Here is a 14745-nt window from a genome sequence, read left to right as displayed (position 1 = left end):
GGGTCTCGGGGGCTCTCGCGGGTGTTGGGGCGGTGGGTGGGGGGGTCTCGGGGGGTGTTGGGGCCGTGGGTGGGGGGGTCTCGGGGGGTGTTGGGGCCGTGGGTGGGGTCTCAGGGGCTCGCGGGGGGTGGGGCGCTGGGTGGGGCCTCGGGGGGCAGGGTGGATGGGGTCTCGGAGGGTGTTGGGGTGGTGGGTCTGGGTCGGGGGGAGGGTGAGTGGCGCTGCCCCGCCTGGTGCAAGGCCTAGCAGCTGCTCCCTGCCCGCGAGCGCCCGGACCGAGCCGTGTGAACGTTGACTGCGCGGTTTGGTTCTTGCACCGCCCCGTAGCCGTCGCCATGGAGACGGGCCTAGCGGCCAGACCCAGGCCCGCGCACGGGAGGCGCCTGGAGCCGCCGGCCTGGCCCTGAGCGCGCCCCGCGGGATGAGGCAGGAGCGGGGTGCCCAGAGCCGCCTCTCACTGCGGGGAGAAGGTGAGGAGCGGCCGCAGCCTGGGGAGCGGGGTCTCCCGAGCGGTTCGTCCGGCTGCGGAGGGCGGAGCCGTTAGGCAGGGACAGCCCGGCCCAGAGGGAAGCTCCGCTTGCGGGGGCTGGGCGATGGGACCCGGCTGGGCGAGGAGCCGCGGCCCGAGAGCCCTGCTGAGGGTCTCGGTACTCGGGGTGCAGCGCCCTGGCCTGCCCTTTGTCCGGCGAGCAGCTTCTCACTGCGAGTCCCCCCGCCAGGCTGCAGGGGATTCCTGACTCCCGCCGCCCTGTATTTGCGGTGCCCCCCGTAGGGTTGTCAGTGTTGGTGGGATGTGTTCGTGGAGAGTTCGTCACATGACGTCATCTTTCATTACACATTGATCTTCAATTCCTGGCGACTCCAGGCCAATCCTGGAGGGTTGGCAACGTTAGCCATGGGTGGCAAGTTTGTAGAAATTTTGGTGGCGCCCAGAACCCGCCCCCCAATTCCGCCCCCCCAAACTCCGGCCCCACCAGCCTAAGGCTCTAGGAGGGGTCTGGGGTGCAGGTCCTGGGCTGGGGATTAGGGTGCAGGAGGGGTGCAGGGTGCAGGCTTTGGGATGGAGTTTGGGTGCAGGCTCTGGGCTGGGGCAGGGGGTGGGTGTGCAGGCAGGGGTGAGGGGTACAGGCTTTGGGATGGAGTTTGGGTGCAGGCTGGGGGTGGGGGCGTAGGAAGAGGTGAGGGGTGCAGGCTCTGGGAGGGAGTTTGGGGGTGGGAAGGGGTGTGTGGGAAGGGGGAGGGGGTGCACGCTCTGGGAGGGAGTTTGGGGATAGGAGGGAGTGCAGGGGTGAGGGCTGTGGGGCTGGGGATGAGGGATTCATGATGCAGGAGGGGGCTCAGGGCTGGGGCAGAGGATTAGGGCACGGGGGGATGAGGTCTCTGGCTGGGGCTGAGGGGTTTGGGGCGTTGGAGAGGATCAGGGCTAGGGCGGAAGGGCAGGGTAAGGGCAGCCTGCCTTGCCATTAGTGACTGGCGGGCGCTAGGGCCCTGGGGCAGCAGACAGCAGTTCTGCCAGTAGCCCTTCTACTCCAGCAGCACAAGCAGGCAGGGGAGAGGCGCTGCGCTGCTTTCTGTCAGGTGGGGGGGCGGGGGTGGGAACGCAGGGGGAAGGGTGGCAGGCGGGGGCTGGGACCTGCTCTAGGCAGGAATGCGGGGGGAGGCCTGTGGCCTGATCCAGGCAGGGCCGGGGGAGAGACCCAGCTCCAAATATTGCTGGAGCAGGGCCCCCAGCCCTGAATATTCCTGGTGCTCGAGCACCACAAATGTATATAACCTGCCGCCTATGACTGTAGCCCACGTCCTCCTTTCTACACCATATGGGTTTTTTAAATCATCAATGTATGATGCATTATTAGAAATGTTACCACAGTAAATGTGACTGATTTGTATAACAACTTATAGTAGGGTTTAATTATTTATTATTCAAATAAAGAAAGCGGCTTTCAGTGGCTGTGTATAAAATACTTCTCAGGTCCCCCAAAGGACACATCCTGGTGACTTGGACTGTTGTGAAGTAGCTGGAACATGTCACTCCTCCAGCCTGACCCTTTATACTTGAGCAAATATGCTGACATATAAGAACATAAGAATGGCCGTCTGGGGTCAGACCAAAGGTCCGTCAAGCCCAGTATCCTGTCTTCTGACAGTGGCCAATGCCAGGTGTTTCAGAGGGAAACACCTCTGAAACAATTATCAAAGTGATTTATCTCCTGTGTGGAAGTGGAGAAAGAGATAAAGGGAATTGAACATAGAGATCTTAGTTTGTCTCTGAGCAAGAGTCAGGCTAACAAAGTCAGGCAACACTGACTCTAATAACGCAAGACCTGAAGGCCTAGGTGGGTAGAAAGTGAGAAAGTGAATGGGAACTGACAGTAGGAGATACTGTTTTGACCTTCTGTTAGATAAGACTGGAATGTAGACTGTAGCAGAAATGAATGAGAAAAGTGAGATATCAGGAAGAAAAATGTATAACAAAATGCAGCTGTTGCTCATTATATGTAACACAAAGGTATAAAAGCTTGCTTTCATTGTTTACGTAACAGAGACCTGCCTGGACAGGGTGAATCCCTGCCAGAGTGTTTTCTCCTCTTTGCAATTGCTTGGTCTCTGACTTGCTGCACCCAACCAAAGCGTGAAGGCCTGTTTCTCTTCCACACCTGTCATCCAGTCCCAGCATCTGGCAGGCTTAGGGACACCCAGAGCACAGAGTTGTATTTCTGACCAATTGCCATTGATAGACCTATCTTCCATGAACTTATCTAATTCTTATTTGAACCCAGTTCGTTTTGGCCTTCACAACATCCCCTGGCAAGAGTTCTACAGGTTTACTGTGCTTTGTTTGAAGAAGTACTAATGTTTTGTTTCACACACTGGTCCACTTCCGATTTGTAGAGGAATTGAGTTATGACTAGCGCTATATGACAAAATACTTTTGGGTCACCTCAAGGGACACATCCTTGTGACCATTATGAATAGATGAGGATATGCCACGCCCGGAGCCAAAGCTTCATTTCTTGGCCAAAATGTTTCTGCCAAATAGTGTATTCCCATTTTCTTTGTTAGTAAACATACAATATGCATATAAAAACAAACAATTCCCCCCCCCCCCCCAAAAAAAAAAGCAATAATCAACCAATTTGTTGCAAATCTGGCTGGAATGTTTTCATAGGAATTATATGAACAGTTAAAAATTACAAAGTCTATACGAATCCCATTTGTTAGACAAATCAAGAACAGGGAAAATGGCTACATTTATCAAAATTCATTTAATTGTGTAATAAATATAAAAATATTTATTTTGATGTCTCTTGTTTGTTTCCCATCTAAAATATGAACAAACCACATGGGCACAGTTGGTTCCCAAATAATCAAGTTTATTAATTATATAAAACATACAAGACCTACCTTAATACTGCTCTGACTGGTCTTTGATGGTTTCTAAAATATAGAACAGTGTGAATGTCACTGAAGGGCTCACAAACTATTTAAAGGATATGACCCTGTTATACAATTAGTTGAACCAGTCTTTAGAGTTGTTGTGAGATTCATACAGCAGCAGAGTGACTGGCCTTTTCAAGGAATTTGGAGAACATTTCATCTGTGGCTGGAATATCTTCACTTTCTTTCCTGTTTTTAATTCCAAAATTCCATCACAGATTTGCCAACTGTGTTCCAAGTTTGTGGAAACATATAAAATGGTAGCCCCTTTGCTTTAATGTTTATGCAGATAACCTTGTCCTCTGTTGAACTAATCAGTATTTGAAACAATAATGCTGCATTCAAATTACATAGGAAAGAGTGACAGATAAAGGGTTTTTCTGGAATATGGGCATTTCATTGTCTTAGTATTCAGTGAATAGCATTTGAAAAGATGCGATTCAGTATTTTGATATAACAACCAAAGTGTATCTTGTTTTCTTTCAACTTACACGCTGTCATGCACAGAAATCTCTCATGAAAATAATCGAGGGTCAGCTTTTTGAATTTTTCTGAAGTCAGACAACTGCAAGTGTAGTAAGTGAGATGCATGGTTCACTGTTAATTAAATCATAATTACTCAATTGACACAACTCATTCTACTTGTTCACTTTGACTCTGAAATTGTAAAATAAGAAAAAAGTTGCAGTTTTTGTTATAACTGTGTGTTTGAGCAATTGTTGCTGTTATTGTTAGTGCTAATCACTGGTAAGAATGTGTATGTGCCTGTGTGTGTGCGTGCATGCATGCAACTATAAGCATTCCTAATTATTTGTATTAAGACCCTTTTTTACATGGAAGGAACATTTCTTCATGAATTCCTGCATAATTTGCTGCTGTCTGCCTTTCCAAAAGGAAGCTTTTATGATCTGTAATACGGATGTTACCAAGTCCTACACCAAACATCCACAGGGAGGGAAAAACTTTGGTAAAAGTGTTTGTGTAGAAGGATTGGTGAAAGGTTTTCATGATTCATGGAATTTAAGGACAGCAGGAACCAATAGGTAATCTAGTCAAACCTGTCTCACAGACCATAGAATTTCATAGATTTGTAGATTACAAGGCCAGAAGGGGCCATAGTGATAATCTTCTCTCTGCTCTGATCCATATAACACACAGAACTTCTTCCTAAAATCCCTAGAGCGTATCTTTTAGAAAACATCCAATTTTGATGTATACATTTTCAGTGATGGAGAATCCACTACAACCTCTGGTAAATTGTTCCAATGGTTAATTTCCCTTACTATCAAACATTTACATCTTATTTCCAGTCTGAATTTGCCTATCTTAAACTTCCAGCCATTAGATTGTATTAGACCTTTCTCTGCTAGATTGAAGAGCCCATTGTTAAATATTTGTTCCCTATATAGGTACTTGTAGACTGTGATCAAGTTATCCCTTAACCTTCTCTTTGTTAAGCTACATAGATTGAGCTCCTTGAGTCTCACTATAAAGCATGTTTTCTAATCCTTTAATCATTCTCATGGCTCTGAACACTCTCCAATTTATTAACATTGTTCTTGCATTGTGCACACTAGAACTGGACACAATACTCCAGCAGTGCTTACACCAGTGCTAAATACAGAAGTAAAATAACCTGTCTTCTCCTTGAGATTCTTCTCTCTGTGCATTCCAGGATAGCATTAGCTCTTCAGGCCATTGTGTCACATTGGGAACTTATGTTGAGCAGATTATCCGCCATGAGCTCCAAATCTTTTTCAAAATTACTGTTTCCAAGGATAGAGTCTCCCATCTTGTAAATATGGCCTACATTTTTTGTTGCTAGATTTAATATGGCAAAATGTATAAACCGCATATTGTTTGCTTGCGCCCTGTTTTGCAAGCGATGCAGATCCCTCTGAATCAGTGACCTCTTCTCTTCTTTATTTACTGCTCCCCCAATTTTTGTGTCATCTGAAGACTCTATCAGTGATGATTCTATGTTTTCTTCCAGGTCATTGATTAAAATGTTAAATAGCGTAGGGCCAAGAACCAATCCCTGCTGGACCCCATTGGATACAGATTCACTTGATGACAAGTCCTAGTTTACAATTATATTTTGAGACCTGCCAGTTTTTATTCCATTTAATGTATACCATGTTAATTTTATATCATTCTAACTTTTTAATCAAAATGTCATGTGGCACCAAGTCAAACGCTGCTTCTAGGTATAAGGAGAAACAGACGAGGCAGCAGTGCCAAGCTGCTAGTGATGTAGGAGGCTCAATTTCCCTTTTCAAGTGTGACTCACTCATTGCCAAAACTTCCCAAAAGAGGGTGTGCTGGACATGGGTGAGCTGCACAATGGGATACCTACCCATCGTGCACTGCACTCTGCATCAGTACAAGAACTCCTGGTGAATACATGCACTGCTGACATGAGTCAAATATGCATGCGCACAAGTGATGTATTAACTATGGTGGCTATATGCTGACGTAATTTGAGTTGATGTAAGTGTATAATGTAGACATGGCCTTTGTAGCAATAGTAAAATTATGAGCAGAAGCGTAGGCACTGGAGCTGCATGGTTCACATTTGGTAGGGGTTTTTTCCCCCACAATCATAAGGGCTAGAAATTATTTTTTAATTGAAGTTTGAGTTCTGCAGAATTCCTTAATTACTGCAGGTCTCCTTAATTACTGGGTAAAGCTTATTCCCCGTTCCACTTGTGTACATGCTTTTGCACACACCCTGTTCTGCTAGTATTAGATGTTAGAACAGTTCTCAAAATATTTCTAGTGCACCTTGTCCTCATCAGGAATAAAGCTTGGATTGGGATTGCCCAGCTAAGAGACATTCCTAGTCTGTGCTCTGTAATGTTCATTGACCTCTTGTACCGCATTCCACCCTCACAGTTTAGTTGGGATGCTAGGGAGAAATATCACTTGAAAATCCAGGGCTGCCCAGAGGATTCAGGGGGCCTGGGGCAAAGCAATTTCAGGGGCCCCTTCCATAAAAAAAGTTGCAATACTATAGAATACTATATTCGCGTGGGGGTGGCCCTGCAGGGCCTGGGGCAAATTGCCCCACTTGCCACCCTCCCCTCCCCCCAGGCAGCCCTGTGAAAATCCTAAACCAAGTAAGTTCAGTGAGTAAATAAATAAGTTAAACATGCAGCTCATTTGATTTGCTACTTATCAGTTCCTGCCCTTCTGGACCAAATTGGGTGCCAGTGTCAACCACTGAGCGCTTTTGGGGCTATATAAGTGTCCTGTGAAAGTTGGGCTGGACTGGTGGTGCCCTGTCTTGTGCTTATCTATGGGAACTAAAAAACAGCATGTGGGCACTGCATGTTGCTGTTAAATCCTGTTGTTAAAGGAAAACGGCAGGGTTTACTTCTATAAGTACAGGTGGTTAAATAAGACTCTGTACACTTAAAAAGCTGCACCAGCGCAGCTGTGCCACTTTAGTGCTTCAGTGAAGATGCTACTATGTTGACAGGAGAGCTCCTCTCATCAGTGTAGTTCAGTGGTTCTCAAACTTCGTTGCATTGTCACCCCCTTCTGACAACAAAAATTACTACGTGGCCCCAGGAGGGGGGACCGAAGACCGAGCCTGCCCAAGCCCCACCGCCTGGGCGGGGGACGAGGGGGGTCAAAGCTGAAGCCCAAGGGGTAGAGGGCATGTAACCTTAGCCCTGGGCGGTGGGGCTTGGGCTTCAGACTTGCTGGGGCCCAGGGCCAACACCAGCCTTGGCGACCCCATTAAAATGCGGTCCCGACCCACAGTTTGAGAACCCCTGGTGTAGTTAATCCACCTTGGCAGGGGGCGGTAGCTATGTCGACAGGAGAAGCCGTCCTGTTGACATAGTGCTGTCTACACCGGGGGATTGCTCACTGGTGTGGATATTTCACCCCCCTGAGCGGCGTAGTTATACCAATGTAAGTTTGTAGTGTATACCCGGCCTTAGTAACAGTTTTTAGCAATCCCCGTCTTGCCCTTTTTTGGTATTTCCTGAGCTCAGGATGGTGCTGATGTCTCTCTCAATAAGAGCTGTTATTGTCCTGAAGCTTTCCAGCAGGAAATTTTGTCCATTGCAGGAAATGCAGCTCACATTTCCCTCACAAGTGCATTCACGTGGCTTTCAGAACTATTGCAAGTTTTGTTGATTTTAAAAAAATTGCCTAATCAATGTTATTAACTTTTTTCTAAACAATTAATGTTACCTTATATGGTGGGGTGGCTGCCCCACCCCCATGAGAGAGAGGGCTAGAGTAGGCCAGAGTGGCTGCGCAGGGAACAGCCAATTAGAGAAGGGCCTACTGAGAGCCAATCAGGACCAAGATTAGAACCAGCCAATCAGGGCCAGGCTAGGCCCTATATAAAGGCTGCCTAGGAGAGGAGCAGGCAGTCTGTTCCAGACCTTCATGGGGGAAGGTCTGTCTCTGGAGTAGGAGACCAGTACTTTGGATAGAGCACTGCTGGGGAAAGCTAGAAGATGCTGGGGAGCTCTAGCCAAGGAAAACCCCAGGCTGTGGGCCTTGTTACAAAGGGCCAAGTGGGTGTACAGGGTCTGACAGAAGGATGGAGCCTGCCCAGCTCTGCACCATTGTCATGAATGTTGAAATAGAGGACGTATAATCTTGCTGAACCTCAAGAAGAACTGAATCAGCAGGGAACATGACAACATGGAGGGTAGATTGCTGTGTGACGTAGCAAGAACCAATTCAAGGCTGTTGATGGCATTCACAGAGCAGCTGCAGATGGTGGAGCACTACTTCAGGGCCTGAAAAATGAGCATTGATTGGTGGGATCGCATCATAATGCAGGCTTGGGATGATGAGCAGTAGCTGCAGAAATTTTGGCTGCACAAAGTCACGTTCCTGGATCTGTGTTCTGAGCTTGTCCCTGCCCTCCAGCACAGGGACACCAGAATCTAAGTAATGTGCAGGACATAGTGGACAGATTTCCAGTAATGAGGTTCCCAAACTGTGGTGGGGCAATAGATTGCATGCATATCCCCATTTTGGCACCAGACCACATTGCCACAAAATACATCAACAGAAACGGCTTCTTTTCTATGGTTATGCAAATGTTGGTGGATCACCAGGGATGCTTCACCGATATCAGTGTGGGCTGGTCAGGGAAGGTGCATGATGCTCTCATGTTCAAGAACACAGTACTGTTCAGAAAGCTGCAAGCAGGGACAGTTTTTCCCAACCTTCACATTACCACTGGTAATGATAAAATGCCAATAGTGTTCCTGGATGATCCAGCCTACCCCTTGCTCCTCTGGCTTCTGAAGCCATATGCTGGCCATCTTGATCACACCAAGGAAAGATTCTACTACTGGCTCAGCAGGGGCAGAATGACAGTTGAATGAGCTTTTGGTAGATTGAAGGGACATTTGCATTATTTACTTACAAGACTGGATTTCAGTGAAAGAAACATCCCAATGGTTATAGCTGCCTGCTATATCCTGCGTAATACCTATGAGGAGTATGGAGGCACATGGAAGCTAACGAAAGAAGGATTCATGACATCGTTTGCACTGTTTTTGATTGTTTGTTTGGATAATCTTTTACACTGCCATCCACTACGACTGACAGTCTGCAGCCTTTGCCTCCCATTCCGGTCTTTAATAAATCCAAGAACATTTTAATAAATCAGAGCCTGTAATGGACTGGTGGGAGATGAAAATCCACCACCTTTTTGTATTGGTGGTCCAAGGAGCCTGGAACAGCCCCAGCTCCCCTAACAGAGAAGCCAGTCCATCTTGATTTGATACAAGTGTTGCTTATTGGAACTTTTTAAAAAGCCATCACAATTTTTTAAAGCAGTTCAAGATTATTCAGCTTTTGAACTTCTTTTCCATGACTTTATTCAATAACTGTAACAACCTCCTGTGTGCTAAAGGGTGAATCTATTAATGTAATTTGTGTAAGTTACCTCACCTTCTGGATGAAATGTCATTAAATTGTGACTTGTCTTCCATTGTTGTCCTTCAGACATACTGTTTTAAAACAGCAGTCACTTTAAGTTACTTTCATTGGAGAACACTGCAGCATTCAAGTAGTACATGGAGTTCAGTGGTTGCCTTTGACTTATTTGAAGATAATTAAAGATATGACTTATTTGAGTACAAATAAGAAAAGTTGCTGCAGTGGTGGAGGGCAGACGTGGCGTGTCTGAGTTTGAACAGCAATACAACCCGTAGACCTGATTGTACGCAGGCAGGTCAGGCCTGGTGGTCAGCATGGGAGTCTGGTCTACTGATCAGAGCCCAAATGCCAGAGCTAAGGGTTGAGAGACAGTCTGAGTCTGGAGTCAAAGCAGAGAGTCAGAACTGGATTACCAGGAATCAGGGAAGGCAGGAGCAAGGTTGGAACAATATGGGAACAAGACTGGGTGCAGGGCAGGATGTGGGTTGGAGTGTGGATGAGCGAAGCCGGAGCAACGCTTGGAGAGACGAGCACAGGAAAGCAGAGAGTCCGTGGACATGTGCTTTGAGCAGCCAATGAGCTGTCAGTCTGCTGGCTTCCTCAGCCAATCTGGCAGGGTGGACCATCAACCAATCTGGATGTCTCGTTAGGGCTTCAGAAGTACTGAGCAGGTACAACTGGGGGCCTTACTTCTGATAGCTCTACTGCTCAGGGAGACTTTGTAAGTGCACTTTAACAGTGAGTCATAGTAATGCATTGTTGTGTAGTGTTCTCTCACTGGCCTGTTACAAATTGTGTGGTGCTTGGTGTACATCTGTGACTATAACAGTGTCAGTGCACCTAGTAATTTGGTGGTGCTTGCTGTACATTTAGGATTATTACACTGTGTTTCTCACTGAGCCAATGAGTGGTCACACTGTGCAGTACCAAGCAAGCAGGAGCAGTCAGAACTGCTAAGCACTCCACACCATATGTTGTGAACTAATAAAGATGAATTATTTTCCAAATAATGGAATGTTACTCAGTACCAAAACCAATGCAAAGAAAAATCCATGCAACTGAAAATCAGAGACATTAAAAACTTTATAGATTACTGGAACAGAATTTAACAAGGGGAAAGAACATTCTGTCCATACTAGCTACACATACAACTACTGTGGCTTTCACAAATCACCATATGTCAAGCTGTAGTTGTCCTGCGGTGAGTGGTAGGTGTAGGTCTGCAGCCCCTGATGCCATGTGACGTGGTGGGGGAGGAAATGAAGGTGCTGCAATGGAGTTCTTGATGGATTGCAAAGGGAGGCGAGCTAGTGATTGATGAACCTGTAGGTGCACAAGAGTCTGCAGCATCTGTGTTTGCTGGTGGAAGTACCCTATTATGTCCTGGTGCATTTTCCTCTCTGGCTCCTGGGTCTGTCTTTTGTCTGCTCTTTCTTTCTCCATACAGTCTGCTGCAGTATTCATCCTCCAGGCTCTCTGTTTAGTCTGATGCAGCACTGGCTTGCAGGGTCTCACTGAACATGTCATCCTGAGTCATTTTCTTTCTCCTCTTTATCTGATGCAGGTGTTTCACAGGTGTGGAGGGGGAATGCCTCAAGGCCGCAACACACAGAGGTATCATTGTCAATAGAGTCAATACAGAAAATGAAAGTTAATATTCAGAACTCCCTTCCTTGGCTCCCCTAAAGTTTTAAACAAGACATACTTATTGACACTTCTGCTCCAGAGCGCTTCTGTGCAGCACCACTCACAGCACCAGCCATGGTGACTCTGGCCCTCCAAGTGTGAGGGAAATGAGAAGGGAATTGCTTGGCTGCATGAAACTATGAGTATAAGGCGATGGTACTGAATACTTGCACTATTTTCCACAGGTGTTGGTGATTTTAGCTGATATCTCATGCCTGAGGGTAACAGAGAGAGAGAGAGAGTGCGCACAGCTGCTGCTGCTGTCACAAAGCAGTCTGGGCCCGTAGGCTGCTATCCTGTGTACTGCAATGGTGCCTGCAGTTATTGATGACTGATATGGGAAAGTGTCCTACTGTTGAGGAAGAAATAAGGCTGCCATCCCTAGAAACTGTCAGGAAAGGATTGCAGAGAATCTCAATGGAAGTTTCATTGAGATCTCTCTGGAGGATTCAAGGGACATCCCTATTGTGACAAAGTTCCTCCTCTACCTTGGTGGGTCCTGCGCTTATTAGCAGATTTGCTTACCTCAGAGATTCACCATGTGGGTCAGGAAACAGCCCAGAGACCTTCCCCTCTGGTAGAAGCCACAGTCCAGGTCAATTCCTCCTGTGTCTGATCAGGAGTTGAGAGGTTTGGGGGGAACCCGGGCCTGCCCTCTACTCCGGGTTCCAGCCCAGGGCCCTGTGGACTGCAGCTGTCTAGAGTGCCTCCTGGAACAGCTGTGCGACAGCTACAACTCCCTGGGCTACTTCCCCATGGCCTCCTCCCAACACCTTCTTTGTCCTCACCACAGGACCTTTCTCCTGGTGTCTGATAACGCTTGTACTCTTTAATCTTCCAGCAATATGTCTTCTCACTCTCAGCTTCTTGCACGCCTCTTGCTCCCAGCTCCTTGCATGCACACTACAAACTGAAGTGAGGTCCTTTTTAACTCAGGTGCCCTGATTAGCCAGCCTGTCCTAATGGATTCTAGCAGTTTCTTCTTAATTGGCCCCAGGTGTCCTAATTAGCCTGCTTGCCGTAGTTGGTTCCAGCAAGTTCCTGCTTGTTCTGGAACCGCCCCTGTTACCTTACCCAGGGAAAAGGGATCTACTTAATCTGGGACTAACATATCTGCCTTCTAACACTCTTCTGTAGCCATCTGGCCTGACCCTGTCACACTATGTACATAAACAAACTATGCTGCATGGTCCTCCTTGCCTAACTCAACAGGGGAATGAAAAGCAGATAACTCTACCTCTTTTTGTTGTACCACTACCTCTTCTAGTACGAGGAAATTAATGAAAGCTCGATTACTGTGTCCTGTTAAATTGGGGGCACCATCAGTACATCGTTATAATGGAGAAAACAATTAAACACTTACCTGGGGTTCCTTCCCTTGCATCAGGCTCACCCATGCTTGACTGCAGTGGAGTCTCAGACAGGTCCTGGCTCACAGCATAGCTGGACTCCCCCAGCCGCATGTCCCCGATCCTCCTCCTCCTCCTCCTCCATCTCCTCATTCTTGCAGTTCACGCCAGGGGCTTGTGGCTCAAACATCTCAGGTATCCCCAGAGGTGTGTGTGGTAGTGGCAGAGATCCCACCAAGTATGGCATGCAGCTCTTGTAAAAGGGGCAGGTCTGTGGATTGGCACTGGATCGACTGTTGGCCTCACGGACTTTCTGATATGCCAGCCAAAGTTCCTGTGCTTTCTCACAGCACTGCTGCTGATCCCTGTCATATCCCTGCATCTGCATTCCCCCATGCAATCTGCTCATAGATATCCTTGTTTCTGTGGTTGGTCAGTAGCTCTGCCTGCACAGCCTCTTCTCCCCACAGGCCCAGGAGATCCAATATCTCTGGTCTACTTCAAGCCAGAGTGTCTGGAGCGTGTAGCCATCATGGTCAGCTGGGCAGTTGCATACAACAATGGAGAACGGCTAGGTGTGCTCGCCAAGCTGGGCAATCAGGAAAAAGGCATTTAAAAAATATGCAGGTCTTTAAAGGGAGTGGGGGGCATTCCAGTCTCTGTGACCCCTGTGCAGTGGAGTTCACAGTTGTGACCAGAACAGTCAGTTGGGCATTGTGGGACACCTGCTGGAGGACTGTTAGGGTCAACATGGGTAATGCATTGTCTACACCAGGGGTGGGCAAACTTTTTGGGCCGAGGGCCATATTTGGGTGGGGAAATTGTATGCAGAGCAGGGGGTTGGGGTGTGGGAGGGGATGTGGTGTGCAGGAAGGGGCTCAGGGTAAGAAGTGGGGTAGAGGAGGGGTGTAGGGTGCATGAGGGGGCTCAGGGCAGAAGGGGTGTAGGGTGTATAAGGGGGCTCAGGGCAGGGGTACAGAAGAGGTGCAGGGTGTGACGGAGTTCAGGGCAGGGGGTTGGGGTACACGGTTGCGGGGTGTGGCAGAGGGCTCAGGGCAGGGAGTTGGGGTGCAGGAGGGGTGTGAGGTGCAGGCAGGGGGTAGGGAGTTGGGGGGGGCAGGGTGCAGGAGGGGTTTGGGCTCTGGCCCAGCGTCTCTTACCTAAAGCAGCTCCGGGGTGGCAGCAGCGTGCACCTGGGCCAGGGCAGTCTCCCTGCATGCCATGCCGCTCCAGGAAGCACTGCGACACCTGGGGGAGGAGGGGGGGAGGGCTCTGCCTGCGCTGCCCTTGCCACACCTCCAGGTACCTCCCCCGAAGCTCCCATTGGCCGCGGTTCCCCCTTCCCGGCCAATGGGAGCTGCGTGGGGCAGTGCCTGGAGGCAAGGGCAATGCACAGAGCCTTCTGCCCCCCTGCCCGGGGGCCACAGGGACGTGGTGCTGGCTGCTTCTGAGAGGGGCGCGGGGCCCATGGTGGGCAATCCCGTGGCAGGCAATCCCGTGGGCCAGATCCAAAGCCTTGAGGGGCCAGATCCGGCCTACGGGCCGTAGTTTGCCCACCCCTGGTCTACACTCACACTGCATCGGCCTCAGTATATCAACCGTGACTCAGTGCCGCTTGGGGAGGTGGTGTTATTGCGTTGCTGTAACAGGGCATTTGCATCGGTGGGAGACAAATGTAAATGTAGACACAGGCACAGCTAGGTCAGTGCAAGGCGGCTTATGTCGACCTAACTCTGTATTGTAGACCAGGCCTAACTTTCCTGTAATAGCTTTAGAAACCTATAACAAGCTGTTTGATTGAAGACAAAGACAGATTTCACTTTGTTGCAGGAGGTATTATTATTATTTTCCCTTGTGATGGTCTGAGCTCTCCCTCCCCACCCGGCCACAGCTGGAGCTAAGATAGATGCCCCCTCCATTGCTCCCCTTTGGGAAACACAGTGTTAATTTAGAGGACTCTGATCAGGCTCAGACGTGGAGTGGCTGATCTCTGCTCACATTGTGGAATTGTGGCAACCACTATGGATTGGGGCAAAGGAAGCAGAAATGACCAAGAGGAAAAAATTAAATCTTTGAACAGTTTGATTATTTGGTTTGAGTGAATGGTGAGGGAGGAAAGCGGATTCTTGTTTTCTCTAAACTGACTGGTTGGCCTGTCTCCCATACAAGCTAAGAATCTGATCAGCGTTTGATTCATATTCAGTTCATTCACCAGTAGGGCAGGGAAATAAATCAGAATGAAGGGAGAGGTGTTTGATAACATAATTATTTTATATACAAAAGTGTGATGTTTGAAAACTTATTAAAATAATATTAGTAAAAACTAATAAACAACTATAAAGTCTAACAA

At 48.2% G+C, this 14745-nt stretch overlaps 1 protein-coding gene across 7 annotated transcripts in view; it reads left to right on the top strand.

The window, feature by feature from the left end:
- The first annotated feature begins 238 nt into the window (after positions 1–238).
- ZDHHC1 (zinc finger DHHC-type containing 1) overlaps positions 239–14745 on the top strand; it is a 56754-nt gene continuing 42247 nt past the window's right edge. The window contains exon 1 of one of the 7 annotated variants that reach the window (XM_039503073.1): positions 239–470. The gene's annotated coding sequence lies outside the window, so the exon portion shown is untranslated. The remainder of the gene's footprint in view (positions 471–14745) is intronic. The other 6 variants (XM_039503072.1, XM_039503069.1, XM_039503068.1 and 3 more) reach the window with 6 other exon arrangements.

The sequence above is a fragment of the Mauremys reevesii genome, linkage group 16 (genome assembly GCF_016161935.1).
Source record: "Mauremys reevesii isolate NIE-2019 linkage group 16, ASM1616193v1, whole genome shotgun sequence".
Classification (NCBI taxonomy): Eukaryota; Metazoa; Chordata; order Testudines; family Geoemydidae; genus Mauremys; species Mauremys reevesii.
The sequence above is the reverse complement of the archived record's forward strand: the minus strand, read 5'-3'. Positions and strand labels throughout refer to the sequence as shown.